At 38.3% G+C, this 21,707-nt stretch overlaps 1 protein-coding gene across 15 annotated transcripts in view; it reads left to right on the top strand.

Annotated features, from left to right (window-relative positions):
• The window catches only part of BAZ2B (bromodomain adjacent to zinc finger domain 2B), a 117,251-nt gene that overhangs the window by 14,969 nt on the left and 80,575 nt on the right, over positions 1–21,707 (top strand). For 14 of the 15 annotated variants that reach the window (XM_021397609.1, XM_021397606.1, XM_021397610.1 and 11 more), the window contains exon 2: positions 14,976–15,018. The exons of the other annotated variant lie outside the window; for it this stretch is intronic. The gene's annotated coding sequence lies outside the window, so the exon portion shown is untranslated. The remainder of the gene's footprint in view (positions 1–14,975; positions 15,019–21,707) is intronic. 15 annotated transcript variants of the gene reach the window in all.

The following is a 21,707-nucleotide window of genomic DNA, read 5'->3' as shown; positions in this document are numbered from 1 at the left end:
GGAAGTGAGGTGAAGGATTCTACTGGATGCTGAAGAATTTGATGCTTCTGATCACATTTCATTAGTTATTTTTATAGACTATTTTTTGACTTATCTCACCGAGCTTCTGATTTTGTGATTCATGTTTATTAGGGTTTTAGAGTAAAGAGGTCACTTTTTTGTGAAGTAACCTCAGCTGTTGTTTCACTTCTTTTGTTTTCCCTCTGCTTCATCAGTTGCCATGGGAGCAAAAGCAGAACTAGGAAACCAGTAGGCAGCAACTAAGGCTGACTTAGTTTCTCTTTCTCCATCTCTTTTCATGGGAGCGGATGTTTTTAGAGGGTAGGATAACGTAAATACTTAAGTTGCTCTGGTGACTCTCGCTTACCTTTATGTAATTCATCTGACTTGGAAAAAGAGCACTTAAGAATGAGATTTTTGTTACGAACTTCAGGAATAGGCTGTGAGTAATCTGATTAGTGTGTCAGTAGAAAATGGAGTTGAAGAGCAACTTCGTTTTAGGTTTTGGGAAATGATTGTAGTGTTTGATACGCGTATGTTCTTTCTTTAAACATAAATACATAAATACATAAATTGTGCATCTTTCCACTGAATCATAAAACCAAATATTTTGACTCTACTTGCTGTCTTCAAAAATGTTTACTTAAATCCATGACTGAAAGACATTTAGTAAATGCAAGTAAAATTCTGTTCAGACCAAACTGCTTTCACTGATAAAATATTCTAAACAGTTACATGCCATTTGTGTGAACAAACATTTGAACTATGCACTACCTCACATCTTAAATGATGCAAGAGTGCTTTTACTTTTTCTTGGAGTACTGGCTATGTTGTGCAGTTGTATAATTGCTAACCAAAGTTACAAAGGTTTAAGAGGACTTTTGAAACTATAGACAGCTAGCTTTGATGCATTTGAATAGTTATTGTTGTATTTGAATGTTCGCCTAATGGAGCTGTTTTAGAAGATTTATCTAAACTTTGGACAGTGTGTAACAGGTCCTTCTGTGTATTAGCATACTTAAATATTTGGAGCAAAATTACAAAAAAATGTTATACGTGCCATAGCCATGATATAGCAATTTACAGACCAGAAGAAGAAATGAAAGCACATCTTCAATTAAAAAATGAATCAGTAAATAAAGGAATTCGATATATACTTTCTAAATCTTAAACCTGGAGTTCTGAGTTTGTGTTGCAGGTTTTGACGTCCCAAGCCATCTGAAATGGCATCAGAGGTGCTGCCGTGGAACGTTTCAAGAGGAAGAGAATTTTGAGTGCGATGCAGCAGCACGTTGTTAGAATTTTATTTAAAGCGAACTTCTAATTTTTATGTACTTGAAACTCTTCTTTAAGTTGAACTATGCCTTAAGAGTTATTTAAAGATGTTTTTAAAAAAGGTTTTCAGTGTAGTGCTGAACTTCAGGAATAAGCATAAGGTGAAACTGCTAGTAAAAGATGTAGGTGCATTAAATGAGTTGGTTATTCGGCCAATACGAGTTCTCTTGCTTCTTTGGAAAGTCATTCTTTGTCCAGCACAGTAAATCAAACTGTTGCGTGAAAAGTACCAATTTTCTGTAAATTATGACTTGAAAAACAACAACAACAACAAAAAACGGTCAACTTGAGGACTATGTTGTGTTCACTGTATTGAGTACCCAAAGCTATTACAATGAAGACTTAAGATATTGCAAGTAAGGGGCAACTAAATTCGGAGTCATGTGTTTGGCTGAGGTAGTAAATAAAAGTGTTTAAACTAAACTTACGTCCTTCCAGAAGGCCTCCAGTAGCTGAGGCATGGAGTTTGCATAGAGTTGGAAGCTCCACCAGTTTCGAAGCAACAGATTACCTATTGATGCTGCCAGTGCGAACCACATAGTGCTTACAAGCTAAGCTTTTTCGTGGCTAATTGCTCTCTGAAATGGAGATTTTAAAATAAAAGTATCTCAGAATGTTACTGGCTATGACAGTACTCTTAATAACAGATCATGTTATTTTTAATGAGAGAAGCCTGAGTGTGTTATCTGTCAAATGCAGGCTTAACTATTAGGTTGGTCTTTCTGCCTTTAACTTGTAAAAATAGGAGTAGCGATGCTACAAATTTGAAAGATTGTATATGATTCTAGTGTTGAAATACAAGTTCTTCTTTATTCATTGTGTTAAACTGATTGTTTTCTTAGGGTAGGTTATATGGCATCGATATCCCAATGCTATTTTTAATGGAAATTTTTGGATATTAGTTACTTAGAAAGCTATCTTATCTTGGTTAGCCTAATTTACCTTACTTACTTTGGTTAGCCTAATTGAAATGTGCTTATGAGCATAGGTTAATATCTAGTTCATATACATTCAGAAAGCGACGCCTCCAGTTCATAGATGCATTTTCCAAATGGGATGTAGTTAAGTGAAACTGATCCAGTGCAGGGCACTGTTACATGACTGTGATGTGATGCAGAGTGCTTGTTGAGAGGCATGTACTGGCTCAGCCTTGGTAGCAAACCTTGGTTTTCTGCACGGCATATGCTTACTCTCATGCTGTGTTTCAGTAAAGGAGATAAAGGCACTTGTTTACTTGCTCGTTATTTGAGGCCTTCATCTGACAGAACTTGAACATTATGTAGATCTCCTGAAACTCCGATATGCGGAAATAAAATTTCTGCCTAGATGTAGTGTAAATGTGATTCAGAGGTGTGTGCATGCCTTCATGCACAAGTGGAGGCCTGTCAACGGTTTATGGGCAGGTTCGGCCTGGTTCTGTGACTAACGGGGCAGAGGGACCCACGGACACATGCCCCAGGAAAAGGGGAAAGGGTAGGGGGGTGGGCCTAAAAACAAAACAGCGGCAACAATCTGAGGAGAGCTAATTTACTAAATAAGTTATCCGAATGCAAGGTAACACAATATAGCACAATGTAGAACAATATAATTGGAATTGAAGCTAACTATTCAAATAAAATGAGAGAGAGCGTCCAAAAAACCGAAGGCCTTGCTCTAATGCTGGCAGCAAGACGGCTAGGGAGGGAGACACTGCCGGGACCAGCCGGAAGATCGAAAAAAGGGGACGTCTCGTCATCTGCGTACAGTTTTATCTTTCCCTCTGAGTGGAAAGTGGTAACAGAGCAGCAAACAGTCCTCTGGGAGAGGTAGTTCTTCTCCTCTATCCATGATCCACGGAACTGGAGCATTAACTCTTGAACTCCCAGTGCACTACATGATGTTACGATGTGGAATAGCGATAACCAAAAATCATAAAACCATGACAAAGCCTAGTCGCTCTTCTAAAGAGCGAAGGGTGTAGAGTTATTTTGCAGCATCTCAGCCTTGAATTAGTCCGTATCTGGGCTCTGCATGACTTCAGTAGTAACAATAATGCTATTCTAATAGCATCATGAATTTGGAAATTTTTTGGTCTTTAAACACGATAGTTAACTTTTTATCAATAAAAATTATGCGACCAGATTTCAGCAGTCTGCTATTGTAATTAACCGGTACTTTCATTTTATCCACTTGCACTTAATAATAGTAATCAGAAAAACTCGGGCTTTAATTTTTTCCCCCCCCTCGAGCAGGTGCCATGTTTAGCACCCTGCTTCAGATTACTAAAGAAAACCCAGCCTTTCCCAGGGATAATCATCAGAGATAACAGGAAAACAATCGTGTGTGTCTGCTTATGCAGCAAATGTGGCATTTGAATTGTTTTATATGCAAAAGTCTGGCTTCGATGTGTGCACAGTATTTGCACTGTAGTTTTTAAAGATGTCGGGTACCATCCCAATTAAAAAGCTAATTGTGATGCATGGAATAGTGTTACTTAACGAATGAAATGCTGTGAAATACTGATTCTACATAATGTAGATTTTTGAAAATCTTTAAACGTTATTGTCTTGGATGCACACCCTTGTTAGCTTGGGAGCTATAGGTTAGTTTGTATTTACACTTTATTATGAACAGAGATGGATTTCAAATGCCTTTTGTGAAACAAACAAATAATTTCTGAAAAAAGCACAATGGCTTCTGCAGTGTTTCTGGTTACTACTAATTACGCAGGACATTTCTTCTTTGAGTGCTTGTTGTCAATATGTGTAAAACATTACGATCACACGGGCTGTTCAGTTTGTCTGGGCGCTGGCCCATTCCATGCAGTGACTTCTGTTTGCGGTTCATTTTCAGCCACGAGTGGAAGTAGTGTAGACGTTCAGGGCTAACTTCCTGCAGTCACTGTGTTGAAAAGGATGCAGGGGTTCAGCCTGCCAGCTGAGGAATTGGCAGGATTTGCACTATTCCAACTCTACCCACAGTAGTACTCTCATTCATTAGTGTGCGCATCTCCACCGTGATGGCTGTCCTTGCCAAGTGGGTTGTTGCTGGAACTAGTTTAGGGCAGTTGGAAAGGACGAAGGACCATCACAGGAACACGTTGCTCACAGGAGTTTATTTGTTGTTGCACTGCAAAAGTAGCGCACATGTAAAGAAACCTGAAGTAACTGCAAATTCATTGCCTGCGGCTTTTGCATTAAACCTTTCTGCATATGTTATGTGGGTACTAGGTACTAAGGCTTACTTTTTCAGAATAAATTTAACTTGATGTGATTTTAATTGCGAAATATGAATTGCTTTTAAGTAACATTCATAGAATGATAGGTATGCAACTACACGCAATAAGATATTTCTCTTGGTGAAAATTCTTTAGAATTGTTCTGGTGTGCGTGTGTTTCTTACTGAGGACAGATATGCCAATATAAATCGCATTGATTTGTTGTCTTTTCTTTCTGGTTGTACAAAAGAGAACAACACTTGCAGTGATGTGTGAAACACAAACTTGCCTTTATGAAGTGTGTACACATAAATAGTTTTCTGGAGCTTTTGTTTTAACTGATGATTTTTAAGAACCACGATCTGCGTGTCGAGCAATGCGTAAAACTGATTGTATGTGTGATTAGTACATGGACAGCTGAAAGCAGCATCCCTTTTTTTAAAGTCAAGTGTAAATGTAAATCACAGGCTTTAAAAAGTATGTTTGCAGCAATTTTTTAACAGAAGTGTAGTAGTTTTTTAAATTTGCTGGACTGCATTTCAGTAGATTAATGATCGTACACAATTCGCTTCCAAGTTGTAAAATGTAAACCTGATGAGCATGAGTCAGACCTGGTTGTCCACCATGAAAGCCTGCACAAATGGCTGCAGTACTGCACTGCGATTGGTGCTGGTTCACGTGTGTGAACCAGGAACAGCACTAAGTGCTGTTGTCGTCAAAAAAGTCATTCCATTGCTGAATTACAGGCTCCTGTATTTAGCTTACAGAAGTTAGGTGTCATTAGACCAGTGTAAGTTCAACTGATTTCTAACTCTTAACTCTAGCAGGGTTTGGTGATTAGCTAACCTATGGAACAGATTTCATCCAGAAGTGTGGCTGTTCCTAGGTCACGTATCTTTACATCTGTGCTTATCATGCAGTTTGATAAATCAGGTAAGTACGCCTCATGTAGCAAGCACACCATCTGCTTTGGCAGTTGAAGGCTAAATAACTGAAGATATCTGTTGATACCGTTGTTTTTCTGTGATGCAGACTTTTATATTGCTTTTGATACAGCTGATGAGTTGCGTACTGACCCATGTGAAACCTTTCATTTTTCCTTAAGTGTAGTATGTTAATTCAGACTCGCTGTTTTAATTTGATAAATTGTCTTCACTAGTTTCACTTCTGATGGTTGCAATAATCAGTCTTTATTTCTTCGTGTATGAAAAACTTACAGGGTGATATGTAAGCACGCAATGATTTTGAATATTAGGAAGATGAGTGTTTAATATTATGAATTTTTCCTTACCATGCTAAAGTTAGTTGACAAACCTCAGTGCCTTCTTTGGTTAGACAGTAATCTTCAGAAAGTAAATACTAAAAACAAAACAATTTAAATCTGTCAGTAATTAAAAAAAAAAAAAAGCTCACTTTTATATATTTGGTTATTTTGAAAAGTAATGCTGCCTTCAATGCATGTGTAACTAGGAACCATACTCTGATCTATTATTTTGTAATTTTCACTGTGATTATTTAAAGAGCTGTGTTGTAATTGGAATGAAGTAGGCATAAGCCAGTACAACGTACGTTATTGCTTTAGGTCAAGTATTTTACTAGACACTATTAAATGAGAACGAAGATGCAGTATTTTAATTGCAAATGAGTTATATTGTTATAATCTTCTTATGTATATTGATACATTAATATTAATAGTTGTGATATATATTTTTTGTGTAATGCTATTATTTAGCTTATATTACTAGTTATTTGTTAATGATAACTCCCAATACAAGTCTGTCACACTTGGATTCAAATGTTTTTTTCTCTGTAACAGCATAAAGCCAGCAGAGTACGTGCTTCTTGTGGGCAGAACTGGAGGGCAGATTTCATGAATGAAAAGAAGTGCCACTCTCTATTCTGTTTTGTGTGACAGATGTTGGTGCAGGATATGAGTTTGTTATCTGGAAAGAAAATGCAAAAGCTGTAGTCTGTGGGTGTTTGATTGTGTCTGCTGTTGGCTGGCCCACTGAAGAGTGCGCGTGTGTTTGCTGAACCTGCTGCTGTGGATGGTTGTAGGCTATTAGTGTCTGTAAGAAGAATATTCCAGTGCCTAATAGCAATTCTGTGCCTAAAGAAGATAGTATCTTGGGTGGGGGTTCTCCGAGGTGTGGTAGATTGTCACCTCTAACGTATATTTGTAGGTTAGACTTCTCTCCATTTCTACTGCGCTTTTGTTGTTAGAGCTATTCCTGTTGGTTTTCTGTTCATGTTGTGCCTCTAACACATCCATACTGATACATAGTAAATGGTATGATCGTAGCAGTATACGAGATTGTTTCTGATGAAGATCCTTTTCTTTTATTTTACTAGTCCTCTGCCAGCTAAGACTCCTAACATACCGTACTGTTGTTTGTTTGTTTTTAAAATTTCTGTTAGTGACTTCTGTTTTTGAGCTCTGAAAATAACATTGGGCTTCCCACTTCAGGTTGTGTAACTCCTTGTGTTCATTCTGTATGTATTACACATCAGGAGAACAATGGCAGCTAATTGTAGAAGTATCTGACTTTCTGCCTCACCAGTGCTACTTCTGCATTAGATTTAGACTGGTTCTCTAGTGTTACACAATACATGGAGAAAAAAATTCAAACTACTTCTGCTTACAGTTCTAATAATAATACAAAGAATTCTCTGCATTCCTGTACATTTCTTCCCCTTTTTCACACCAAACACATTTTTATTATATTTATGTAGCCAGATTATCATTTTTTTAAAAAAGGCTTATATTCACAGTCTTTTATGTGTGCGTGTGTGCTCCTGTATATACACGCACACGCAAGTTGCCCCAAAAGTAATGCCTCTGATTAATTTTGATGGAAACTACAACTGATTCAAAGAGCACAATAACACTGTATGATAGAGCAGATTCTCAACTACAGAGCACTGTTTTTCAACATAGTCATCATCATTAGCTATGTGTTTTCGCCAGTGCTGAACAAGAGCCTGCATGCCATGCTTGTAAAAATCTGCACCAACAGAGGTGACCGCTGTAGCCATTGCTGAAATGCATCACCATGTGCTCACATCCACTGTCTGCTCTCCATAACCATTCAGCTAGTGTCGATGAATGTCAGTGGGTGTCATTTCTTCTGCATGTTGAAAATCAGTTGCACGCCTTTGCTTTATGCTCACTTCCACGTCAGATGCCGTTTTGTGAGGCTGCCCCTCTGCTGCCATCTGAGGCACAGCAACAAAATGTCCAAGGGCTGTTGGCAGGAAGGTTCAGCCTCTACTGCTATCCCACCAGCATCTACTTCTGATGTTTTGGGCCGTCATAATAAAATAGGAAGCATTACTTTCAGAGCAGCCCTTGTAAATGTGCTCTTCATACAGAGCTGCTCATATATAAAGTTTTATTTTTTCCTCCTTCCCTGTGCTGGCTTTTTCATTACTTTCTCTCTTTCCCTCAGTTGTGTCTTTCTGTGTGTGTCTGCGATAGTACGTGTTCAGTATTGTGTACATGTTCTTGATTAACTTGATTAATTAATCCCATGAAGTTTAGTTTGTGACTCGGCTTTCTGGCTAGTGGTGCAATATTCAAAATAATTGCTTCATATTTTCATCAGATGCAAGTGGCAATGTGAATGCTGAAGTTATCTCTTCCTATTCCGTCCCTGATTGCTGTAGTTGATAAGATTCTGGAGCAAATATGTAGTCTCAATATAGCAGGCAATTTTTAAACGGAGGAAGAAAATAAAATCCATCCTAATGCATTAATACATTCTTCTTCTTGTTCTTCAGCTCAAAACTGATGATAAAGTAAGTATGAAATGGTGCTTCCATTGCTAGAAGAAGAACTTACATTTCTTTTCACATTTTTATCTTCCACCAATCGTGATGTCAGGAGAAGGAACTGCTGTATTTTTCCTGACTGTTTCTCTCTTCCATTTGTGCTGACATGGCCATCGGAGTTGTTAATCAACATATTCCCACTGCCTAGAGAGTGGCCTTGACATCAGTATTCGTATCTGTCAGGTATATGGAAGTGAAACATGTGGTAGGTTATACGGAACGGCTGACACCTTTTACTTTTAAATGTGTTTGGCTTATATCTCTGTAAGTGCTGAGTCAAAAAAATTATGTCATGTTTGTGGAAGGTGGTAGCCAATGAAAACTAATTAAGTGATGTGAAAGCCTTTCAGCATTTTAAGATGGGCTTTGCCGAAAGTTCATTTTTCACAAGTCTTGAGACTTGCTTAAAATTCCTAATCATAATGTAGGCTTTCTTGTTTCTGCTGACACCGTTGCTTTCATCCATCATAACAGTGAAAGGTCCTGATGTGGAAAGGTTCATGGCCCAACAGTTTCTAACATGCTGACAGAGCTCTGATGAACCGTACAGCTTTTGATCTTCCAAGGAGAATTCTTATGAGATCAGTCTAGGAACATCGTCTTGTCAAGCTGTGTGAAGTGGTCAGCAATATGAATAGTAAAAATAATGCTCATTACTTTTTCACTCTTAATCTCGATTTATATTTGAGTGAGAAGAAAGTGATGCTACAAAGCTGGCACGTTTCGTAGACAGTGTTTTACCTAAGTAAAGCAAAAAGCACTGAGAGGCTTAATTTGTAACTGTACTGAACGAAGTAATCTATCAGATTGGGAATTAACCTTTGTGTGGCCTCTTGTGCTGAGAGACAAGTAAGCTTGTTCTTCACATGGTTTATATATATAGGTTTTCAGCACTTGGAAATCAGTTGTGTAATCGTTCCAGTATTAGAATTATTAATAATATTTTTCAAATATTTGAAAATGGTAAAACAAGCAAATTTAAATTCATTGAGAAAGTAGGGGGGTAGATAACAATTCCAAGTCTAATAAGGAATGTCTGTAGAAGGTGTTTACTTGATCGTTATCAGTCAATCTTATCTATGTTTATGTAAGTGGATCACTGTGCCTGGAGAACTGAAAAAGAGAGAAGTCTCTGGCTGCATAGAAAAATTTTAAAAGAATGAGGACTGACTGCATGCGTCAGTCTTACAATTTGGCACAGATTTATAGTCCCCGTGTGGAGTGTTCCATCAACTGGTGGTTTAACTCCTGGGTTTCGTCTGTAGCAGAGGTAGAGTCTGACGACTGGAGAAAGATTATATACATTGAGCTGGAGTCATTTGTATGTTTTTTAAAACCCTATTGTTGTTCTTATTTGTCATCGACACTAAATTGTCTTCTGCACTTTACTGTTCTGTTGCTTCTCATCAGGTTGTGGTTTTCTCATATATCCTATTGATCAGTTGAGAACAGTCAAGTGTTTTCTGTGGTGGACTTGCCCAGCCGTTTTGTAGGCCAGCTTAGGAGTCTCTTGTGGTTTGCAGATGCAGGCAGCGCATAAATGGGAGGTTGTTTTAAAAACGTTCAGTTTCTGAAACTTTTTCATATATTCCCACGACTCTTACCTTGTCAGTTGTACCATCACGCATTTTTTTCCAACCAATTTGTTTGCCCTAAATCCCTATTTTGTATTATTGGTTCTCCAGGCTTTAGTTCATCCAAGTTGATAAAAGCCTTTTTGAAACCATTGCTAAAAATATTTGATTTCTAAATTTACTTTCCCAAAATTATGTGTTTTAGGGGTAGGACTTCTCTTTTCTCTTCCTTTTGATTATTCACTAGAAAGCGTTGCCAAGTGCTTGATTGAAATGTGTCAGACTTCAATAGGTGTTAATGACTTTTCTGCTAAAATTTAAAAGTACGTATCTAGTCCTGCATAATGAAGCTTGCTTTAATTTTCTCAAATATTTATCTGAGTTTTAAGGAATAAGTGCCTCTATTTTATCAATGTTCTGTCTACTAGATTTTCAAGAAATACCAGCTGTAGTAATATGTTAGCAGAGGGGTATTAAAGTTAGATTAAAATTCCTTTATGCTACTTCATCATTCTTTTATAAAATCAGAACTTTGTTTGCTTTCCTGTCACAGAAAACTTGCAGAGTAGACAGGTCTTGAATTACTGATGAAAACCAGAAAGCACGTAACTTAAAACTCCGGTTCTGTGAACCTTTTTTTGCAATGTAACTAGGAAGAGCACCGTGTGAATTGTTAAAAGAACTAATATTTTGTAGTTTGTTTGCATTGGAGAAGCAAGAAAGCTGCAGTCATGAAAGAAAAGTTCCCACCTGATGACTTTATGGTACAGAATTCTGCAGTGTTTACAGAATCTAAATTTTGATTTAATTAAATTCCCATTGCCAGAATGTAAACTAGTTATCCCAGTCCTGCATTAAAAAAAAACCAAAACTGCAAAATGATAAGTAACAAAGGTGGGAATTGACCTCACCCAGTCTTCCCACTTAATTCAAACCTTAATTAGCTCCATTTATATGCTCATATTAAGCGCAGATATGTATTTTTTCAATTTTGTAAACATGGATAAAATACTGCAGAGAAAAGGATTAGGTGGCAGTGAAGTTGCTGTGTTAATAATGAAATGAAAAAAAAAAAAGAAAAATTACCTGTCCACAGTAACTGTCCAGTTCCTGCAGAGAAACAGATTGTGCAGCTGTGTCTTTGTAGTGCCTCATGGCAGTCACTGAGGTACTTCACCTGTGTTGAGTTGATGATGGGAAACATGAACATAAAATAAGAAGAGTTTACAATCTCCTCCTGCAGGCAATCATCACATTTTCTATTTGTTTGTTTGTTTTTTTCCTGATCTTTTAAATGTTCAGCTTCCACTAGATCGCATTCACTATTGCATTTTAGTTCAGTTTTCCACTTGATGCAGTATTTGTGTACCCAAGGCACCTATTTACTCTGCTTTGGACACTAGCACGAAAACAAGTCTATATTCTTTAAATCAGAGTATTCTTTGGTATTAGATGCTTCTTGTGTTTCAAGAAGATTAATTTAAAAGTTGTGGGTTTTTTTAATGGTTTGTCTTTGAAACCTCAGAAAACAGAAATCTGGAATTTTTCCTTCTGATTTTTTCCAAATAAATTTTGTGTTTTAATTTTATCCCAACAGTGCAAACTCAGTCAACTACAAATTCAATTTTGAGTAAAGCAAACATGAGGATGGACTCTAGAGGAAGTAACAGTCACAAACACATTTGCCGTAATTGGTGTGGCACTTGGTTATTACAATTGATGCACGTATGCTGGTTATCCAGTTGCACAGCATTCTAGAAGTATTGGCTGCAAGTCTTTTCAGTTGTAGAAATGTCTGATGGGCAGCTCTAAAAATATCAAGGTAGTCAAAACCCAGAGCTGTCAAAAGGGTACGCTGTTATTTCTACCTCTAATACTCAGTGAAGGTTATCTAATCCATTTTGCTTGGGATTACCAAAATTCTTGCTTTTCCAAATAGAAGTTTAAAGAGTTTTTGATACAGCACTGCTTTCATTTAATTGGCATCATTTTCTATTATGCCTTTCTTGGTCTTATGCTGAGATGGTGCCAAAAGGGGCGGCCGCAGTGCTGTGGTTGCATCCTCTCTTTTGCATTGGGCTGGAAGCTTGTTCAGCTGCCAAGTGGAGTGTGGGGTGAGTTGATCTGATGAAAGATGTCTGTCTGTGTGTAAACAGCCTACAGGTTGCTTTACTGTAGTGCATCTCAATCTCCATGACAGCTGACCATCACAGAGCTGTGTTTTGGCATTACTGAGCTTGTGAGTATACTCAGACTAATTTTGGTAGTGTCAGAATGGAATGTTTGTCAGAAGTAATAGGATGAGAAGGAGAAAAGGAGCATTTTCAAAATATTACGGTCAGTTAAAATTTATAACTGGGTAAAGGAATATTTTTGGAAGGTAAAGAATCTGGCTCCTGAAAATGTGTACAGTAACTTTGGACAGCTAATGCTGGCGTTCGCAATAAATCCAACTTGTGCAGAGTCCTAAATTAGTTTTGAACTGGCTGCCTTTAGGGTTGCCAATGATGCAAAGGCAGTAGTTATGCAGCTCTTCTACCGGCTGAAGGAAAAGGCAGGAAATAACCAAATCTTTAACTTGCACTGTGTTGTGTGCTGCAAGAAGATAGTTGCACTGTTAAGCTTATCTTAACCTTTTCTAAAAAGCGGCTAAGCAGTCAGTGATAGTTGTAGTGTAAGTACAGCCTATTTATGGGAGCCTTCAATCTGAGAATCTATCAAGTGGTATGATCTATTTTGTTTTCGACCTTGATTTTGAGAAGCCAGATGCCTTGCTATAATTTCAGACTGCTTTGTATAAACTGTACTCTGTATTTATGGCAACGCAGTTTAAGGTCACAGAGGACAGACTCTGTGGGCTTCGTAGTGTCTCTGTCTCTGCCCCCACGTGCATTTCTTACATTCTCTTATTTAAAGTCCTCTGTGATATTAGTGCTCTGCCTTTTCCCTACCACTTCCTCATATATTTGCGCATAATATGCAAATGTCTGATTAGGTTTTGGAATGTTAACCGAAAAATTACCATGCCACTTCCTGACAGCCTCTTCTTCTGATCTGTCTTCAACCTGCAACTATTTAGTGGTTTTGAGTCATTTGGGGGAGCCCAGGTTGACACTGACCTCCTATCACCCTTCTGCAAGTCTCCTCCTGAGGCGCCAGGGCCCTGGATCCCATTCAGGATTGGTTCCAGGCCTTCAGGAAGGCTTGTGTGCACTATGGCTTTGTTAGCTCAGTCTGCCTCCCCACCTGACCACGCTGGTCAAGCATTGGTGTGGGTTGCTCAGGGAGGGGGAGGAATCCCCACCTGTGAAGGGATTTAAGAAACGTGTGGGCATTACATTAAAGGACATGGCTTAATGATGGGGCTTTGTAGGTCAGGCTCATGGTTGTACCTGATGGTCTTGAAGGTGTTTTCCAACCTAAATGATTCTATGATTCTGTGAACTGTGTTTGAACAGGCAGCAGATTTTCAGTTCTTTTATAATGACGTAAGGTGGACTGAAAAGTATATTGTGCCATTTAAGATTAGAGTTAAGTCAGTCGGTAGCGAAAGAAGGCTATGAAAAGATGGATGTTCTTGTCTGAAGTATATTTTACATTACACACTGTAGTAGTTTGTTCAGTAGGAAGCTGTGTGGAATGCTTCATACGCAGTACAAAGTGACCTTAGTTACCACAAGGAATCATAGAATCTTTTGGAACTTTTTGTACTTCATGAAGGAAAGTTCAGGCTTCCAGTCATCCAACAGAATGGTTGAGAATGTAGAAAAATACAGATTTTCTTAACCTTTTCTTCTGTCAAATGCTTTTTCCCTGCTTCTTAAAGGGTTACTGTGTCAGATCCTTTTCCATCAATTTTTTTTTTCCTGGTCCAGTACATTTTTTGTGTAGTCAAAGCATAGAGAAGGGAAACAGTAATGTTTTGATCTCTCTGGAAGAACAAATGTGATTCCTTTCCCCCATAGTGTGATGCTGCTGCTCTAGCTGTTAGATGGATGGTTTGTTCCTGGCTACTCTTTGACAAGGGAGAAAAATAAATGCTCTTTTCCCTGGAGGCTGGGGAGTGCTGTTTTGCAGTAGTGGCCATAACAAACGGAAAAACAATTGTTGGTGCCAGTACCCAATGTGCTTACAAGTTGTAATTAAAAATGCAATTTAAAAAAAAGCATAGCTGTTGATATAATTATCTGCTAGATTTAAATTATTACCTAGCTTATATTTAACTCTCTAAAAGATTAGTGTGTATGAAGGGAACATCTACAAGCTTTGTATTGTCAGTATGTGCAAAATTTCTCTGACTCATATTACTTGGCTTCCTTGGGAATAAAAGTAAACATTGGAAAACCCCAGCAATATCGGATTTTTGCTACTAGGGAAAGTAATGCTTTCCTAAAATGTTTGTGTTCTAAATGTTGCAACTGTTACATGCTGTACAGGAAATAGGAGGGGGAAAAAAAGAACTGTTTGTGTAGAAAAACTTGACTTAACCAGTAGAGGAAAAAAAAATCATGAAAGAAAGCAATCTTAAGTCTTCAAAAATTATTTTTAGATTTGATTTTTCAGTGGTATGTGTGGATTTTGTACTGACATAGGGATGCTTCTGAATTCTTGTATCATGAACAGAATTTGAAACGCTTGTGCCAAAGAAAATCAGTGAAGCAACAAAATATTGCTTCCAAAGAAACAAAATTTGAAATGCCCATTGATTTCAGCGAGGCCAGAATTCTGTTTGCATTTTAAGAGACAGAATCCTTCTTGTAGTTCAGTAAGCTTAAAATGGGTACACGTGTTTTAACATCTCATTGCAACCCCAAAAGTATCATTACATAATGCTTGGTTTGAAGTATTCTTGTTTTAATGGCAAACATTCTTGGGTATGTGTGATAATTACAGTGTTTTCAGTGTACTGGAAATTAATTCTAGAGTCTTCTTTTCTGACAAATCTTAATGTTCTGTTTAATGTGTCTTTTTTTTTTTTTGTAAAAGTTACTTGATGAAAGGATGACTCTGCTGATCATTAATCGTTGTCTGTTTTGCAGCTCACCAAACAGCGATGTCACAGAACTGAACGCATTTGTCACAGTAAGTATGCCACAGCATTAAGCATTCTGATAATTTTCCAGGAAGCATCAATTACACAGGGAAAAGGAAGATATATAGTGCCCGATTCTGCATCCAGGTCCTGATTCAGCAAGGTGTAGAGCACTGGCTTAACTAAATCTCTTAGATGTTTAGTCCACGTGTGTAATTACTTCTGTGACTTTTTACCATTGGGTAGGTCTTTAATCAGCACCATCACAGCACTGTAACAGTGAGTGATTACATTTATGTAGGATTGAAATATAAATTCGACAGTGTTACACAATTTCAGTATGCCTTGAGTAGTTTTGACGTCTGACTTTGTTCAATTTAGAGAGCATTTAAAATGAGTTGGGAGATTCTGCTAAGAGTTTTGATTCCAAAATCAGTTTTTGCAACCTGCTGAATCATTTTGAATGCTCAGAGATTTACTGTGATATCTTGCAACATAAATGGTTATCATTTTTTACTGATAGCTTATTGGACTATTAGGAAATGAAGAATTTTGCATTCGTTTAATTTGCGTATTTTTTCAGGGTAAAGAAACAAAGTTCTGGTGTCTTAGTAATTTACTTTAGACAAACTTAATGGTGAAAACTAAAATAGATACAAAGAAATTTAAAGCCTGACTAGCTAGGCTTAGCTTACAGGTGTAACTTTCAGGCACATCTGTGTACTGTCATTGTATTTACTGTCTGCCAGGTACACTAAGGAAGAGATGGGAATCTAATAGCTTTGAAATGATTTTTCAGGTTTATGATTTTGGTTCTCATCAAGAGAACCACCAATTCTTCATACACTTTCGATGACAACACATCCTGAAACTCGGTGGAAAGATATTGTGAATTTACATTCAGTGATTACATATGTCAACTAACAAGAGCGTTTATTAGATCCCATAAAATATTGTATGGTACAGTGGAGTCTTACATTTCAGTTGTGCCCTTCATGCACCCATTCCAGATGTAACTTAACAGTCTGTAAATTGTCGATTTGCCCTGACAATGTGGAAAGAAAATTTCAGTATTTTTAAAATGTAGATTAAAATAATTTTTAAGGTTAGATTTTTAAGATTAGATTTAAAAGACTCAGGCTTTGGAAGTACTTTTTCAAGTATACAGTTCCATGCATCACCACATAAGACTTGGGTTTTTTTTTGTATTTGGGACAGTGTTAAGACTGCCAACATTTGCTGGCTTCAGAGAGTCGATAGATTTATATGGAAAGAATGATCCTATTAAATAGGAGGAAACAAGTGATTTTTAAAGGTGGAAAAAAAGGCATTGAACTTGCTGTAGTATAGTAGTATACTGAGTGTTACTGTAGGGTATGCTAGTTTTAATGAAAAAGCTTTCTCTTCACAAAGATCTGAAACTTGTGCTATCTTTGTTAACAATAGTTTCTATATGGAATGTATTGAAGCTAACACTTAATTTGAAGCTTCAAATCTCAAGAGTGCTACCTTCTTTCCTAAAGAAGCTTCTAGTTTTACATGTTTGGTGTTGAGGAGAAGATAGGATCTAATTAGCTTTAAAAATTACCCTTATCTTAACTTTTTAGTTTTCAAAATCCCAACTTCTTGAATTATGATTTAAAAAAAAAAAAAGAAAAAGAAAAAGGGAAAAAAAAAAAAGTAGCCCTTTTCCTAGAGGAGATTCAGACCCACTGAAAATGTAGATATATGAATATCCGAAAACAACCCTTGCTTGAGTTGACTTTTCTGAACATTCAAGTTTTATTAGGGCTCTTTTGATCTTAGTAATTTGGAAGTTACTACAAGTCTAGAGGCTACTTTGAAGAACTAATAGATGTGTGTATCTAAATAAGCTTATTTTGAAGGCTGATCGTTTGTACATAAGTCGCTCTGAAAATAATACTTCCTACTTATTTCCATGTGAAGAACAGCAGCTACAAAGGTCACAATAACACTGTTTGGTAGAGCAAATTCTCAGGTGGAAGAAACTTACTCAACATAGTCATCACCATTAGCCGTGCGTTTTTGCTGGCTATGAACAAGGGTCTGCATGCCGCACTCTTAGAAATCTGCACCAGCAGAGGTGACCCACTGTTTCACAGCTGCTGTGATGGCATCGTTGCTAGGAAAATGCTGCCCATGCAGTTCATCTTTCATTGAGAGGCAGAATGTGCCAAAAACAGACTATGTGGTGGGAGTAATGTGACAGTCAAGTCAAGATTCATGGTGTTCTGCAGTTGTCAAATTGGTGTGGGGCCTGGTGTTACTGTGTTGCAGGAGGAAGGCTGTCTTCTGCTTTGACCTGACTCTGGAAGCTGGAGCCTTCATCTTAGTCAGTGTTGTGATGTAGTGGTCAGAGCTGATGGTTTGTTCGGTTCCAGGAAGTCCAGAAAGAGCATCCCTTTCGCATCCCAGAAGAGATCTGACATCGCTTTACCTGCTGAGGGCTGTGTCTAGAACTTTTCTTCGATGGAGAATTCATGTGTCAGTGTTTCATGGGACTGCTGTTCTGACTCCAGCTTGTAGTAGCGACACCACATGTTGTTACCAGTAATGGTGTGATCCAGAAACTGTCACCTTCAGCCTCATGTTGGTGTAATAGGTCCTGAGAAACTTGCATATGATGCTCTTTCTGTTCCTGTATGAGCACTTGTAGGACCCACCTGATGCAGTTTTTGTGGTATTCCAATGTTGCCACCATTGTTTCCAATGCATTGAAGCTGATATTCAAGCTCTGTACTGTGTTCCCTGGTTGTAATCTGCCAGTTGAGGTGATTGAGATGATTGAGACACTCTTCATTTTGTGGTGTGGCAGCTGTGTATGGCTGTCCAGAATATGGCTTGTCTTTCACGTCACTGTTGGCACTGCTGAAACACACCACCTATCCCTCGCTGTGCTCCCATCCACTGTCTGCTCTCCATAACCATTCAGCAAGCATCGATGAATGTCAGTGGGTATCATTTTTTCTGCATGGAGAAAATCAGTTGCACGCTTTTGTTTTATGCTCACTTCGACGTCAGATGCCGTTTTGTGAGGCTGCCCCTCTGCTGCCATCTGAGGCACAGCAACAAAATGTCCAAGGGCTGTTGGCAGGAAGGTTCAGCCTCTACTGCTATCCCACCAGCATCTACTTCTGATGTTTTGGGCTGTCATAATAAAATAGGAAGCATTACTTTCAGAGCAGCCCTCATACCAACTCAGGGTACCAATTTATTCTGCTTGTTTTATAGCAATTTCAGTGTATCACAAGTTCCCCCACCCCCCTTAGTTTTCTCAGATGCCTTCCAAGAAGGCGACTTAAGGATCTGAATATGTAGCTGTATTTTTTTTTTTATTGTAAATACTCAAAGATGCAGAGAATTATTGTGAAAGTGCATTTGGTTATGAAAATGAAATCTTAGTATTTGTATTTCCCTAAAACAAGCTGTTCTCAGTGCTTGTAGTAGTGGTATTTGAGAAATAGAAGTTTTTCCTTGACAGTGTAGATGGGTATGCATTTGGCAAGTTCTGAAAAAAAAACTACTTCTGTCATACAACTAATACCTGCAGATTTAATTATTGTACTGAAGAAAAGATACAACAATTACATTGACTGAGAAAGCAAGAATAATATGATATTCAGAGTTTTCTGTGCCTGCAGTAACTATACAGGGTTTAAGTGAAGGGTAGAAGGCAATTACACCTTTTTTCCTTTTTAGTGTGTGTGTGTAATTAATTTTATAAACATGTTTCTCATTTAGAAAAATTGAAATAAAAGTAGCTCGTTGCCAGTGAACGATATGTTTTCTGCTGCTGAATTGTCTGCAGATACAATTTTGAATTTCAGCAACTGTAACTGTGTGTACATGTGTATGCTCGCGTGTGTTTTTAGATTTCGTTACCTAGGAAAAACCTCAAACCACAATTTACATAAGAAGGATCATGGAAGAAAAAAGTACATGAATGAGAGTTCCAAAGAAAGAACTCACAAGCTGTATTCAGAATATGTGGGTTTATTACAGTTTTCTGGAATGCAATTTAAAATGAACACAAAACACTACTGACATAATTTTTGTAAAAGCTACTAACAACTATTTAAATGCTGATGCTGAAAACCACAATTAATAATGGCTTTGCTGAAAGGGTTAAAAGGCAGATTCTGATTAAGTATTGTCAAGCCATGATTAACATCTGTTAGGAGGAATAAGTGGATTATTAAGCTTTGCAGTACAGATGGCAACTGAAGGAGCTCAGATGTGAATTGACTTCTCTTGTAGTATCACTGAATTGTTAGGACCTGCTGTGTTTCCTTGTAACAGAAGTGGTAGTTTGCACAAAAAAAGTTTATTGTTTACAGTTGCTTCAGAAGTCTAAAAGCTGAGAAATCTTTCAAAGTAGAAATGATAAGAGTTTTCACTTTGTCTGGTCTTTCAGAAAGTGCTTTTAGTATTTTAAAACAGAGTTTTCTCTGCTTATGGGAGATGGGAAATATTTATAATTAAGCTTTGGAGCCCTAATGAACTAATTCTAATTTAAATGCTTAGTTTAAGAAGTCTGCTATTTCTAGGATAATTTCCAGTTGCAAGTCAGTACAACCTTACCTTTGGCAAAGGTCTTCAGTGATTTTTCTCCTAGCAGCTAATCTGAGTGCTATTGCTCTTGTCGTGACAAAGCTGTTTTCAGTAGGGCTTCACCAGCTCAGCACGTGCAAGCTTGTAAAAGTCCTGTCTAGGTAAGGGTTATATACTCAAGGACAGAGGAGCAGCGTGCAGGGTTTTTGTGTGCGTGTTGTTATTACAGTTCATCATATTACTGTGAATTATTTGATACTTCATTATATTCTTGAGATTGTAAAAATCCTTAGATAAAAATAATTTTCCTTTTTTTCCTGATTTTTATGGTAAGTAAAGTCCTGTGTTAATAAAGAAAACTTGAAAATGTTGGATCAAGAATGTCAAAACAGAAGGTGACTAGGATCCTTAAAATAAAAAAGAGTTCTCTTAACAACTGGAGGAGCCTAGATGAGTGCTTAGTGAGAAACTGATGTGAAAATAGGAAAGTTCTTTTTATCTGGGAGCAGCATGCCGATCAACATCTTTTCAGCCATGTGTGAATGATGCTACGCCTTCCTTGCTTTATCCTCAGTCTTTGACTGTGACTTGTATCTTCCATTACTTGCAGAATTGGTATTGCAGAAACTATTTGCTAATTCTTTTAAACAATTTGTGAGTAATAATAACAGGACAGACAGGAGCAGTTGGTTAAAAGACCATGTTGCTAAAAACGTCAGAGGGGTTTTGATAGACAGCGAGATAAACGTGAGTCAGCCATTCACCTTTGCAGCAAAATAGGCCCGCTATATTCTGGAGTATATTGGCAAGAGTATAGGCAGCAGGCTGAGCAAAGTGACTCCCACCATCCCATTTTACCTCTCTGAGACCACATCTCATCCTCAGTAAGTTTGCAGATGACACTAAGTTTGGGTGAAGTGTTCATCTGTCTGAGGGTAGGAAGGCCCTACAGAGGGATCTGGACAGGCTGGTAGATGGACTGGGGCCAACTGTATGAAATTCAGCAAGACCAAGTGCCAGGTCCAGCACGTTGGTCACAACAAACCCATGCAACGCTACCGAGGCTTGGGGTAGAGTGGATGGAAAGCTGCATGGATGAAAAGTATCTGGAGGTGTTAGCTGAGACAGTGGCTGAATTTGAGCCGGCAGTGTATCCAGGTGTCCAAGAAGGCCAATGGCATCTTGGTTTGTATCAGAAATAGTGCAGCCAGCAGGAGCAGGGAGGTGATCATCCTTCTATACTGGCACTGGTGAGGCCACACCTTGAGTGCTGTGTTCAGTTTTGGGTCCCTCTACCAGAAAGATATCGAGGCCATGGAGCATGTCCAGAGAAGGGCAACGGAGCTGGTGAGGGATCTGGAGCACGTTCCTATGGGATGTGGCTGAGGGAATTGGAATTGTTCAATCTGGAGAAGAAGAGTCTGAAGGGGGAGACCTCATAGACACCTACAGCTCCTGAAAGGAGGTTTTGGCAAGGTGGGGGCTGGCCTCTGCTCTCAGGTAACAGCAGTAGGACAAGAGGTGATGGCCTCACGTTGTGCCAGGGGAGGGGCAGATTGGGTGTTAGGAAACACTTCTCCAGAGAGTGGTCAGGCAGTGGCACAGGCTGCATGGGGAGGTGGTAGAGTCACAATCCTGGAGGCGTGGAGATGTGGCACTAAGGAACATCGTCAGTGGGGATGGACTAGATGATCTCAGAGGTCTTTTCCAGTCTTAATGATTCTGTGATGTAGAATGTTCCTGATTTTGGTCTCTGATGAGAGATCAAGAGAGAGAGCATACGTTAGGTGGGCCACCAAGGACAGAGGACAAGACATTTTACAAATGGCTGAGAACTGGGTTTGTTCAGCCTTGAGAAGGGTAGGGAATCTTCTGTTATCTTCAGCTGCATAAAAGGTGTTCGAGAGAAGGCAAGTCGGGTTCCTCGTGGAGGCATATAATGAAAAGAGAAAAGGCAAAAGACAAATTATATGAAAACTTGATTAGATAGCAAAGGAAAAATTGCTCAGAATGAAAATGATCAGATGCTGAAAGGAGGGTTCAGAGAGCCTGCAAAATTTATACATTATTTTATTTGACAAGGCTCTGAGCAACTTGATCTAACTTGAAAGTTATCCATGCTTTAAGCAGGAGGTTGTATCACGCTGCCTCTAGAAATTGTTTAGAA

This window comes from Numida meleagris, chromosome 5, assembly GCF_002078875.1.
Source record: "Numida meleagris isolate 19003 breed g44 Domestic line chromosome 5, NumMel1.0, whole genome shotgun sequence".
NCBI lineage: Eukaryota > Metazoa > Chordata > Aves > Galliformes > Numididae > Numida > Numida meleagris.
Note: the sequence above shows the minus strand (reverse complement) of the source record. Positions and strands in the feature narration are given on the sequence as shown.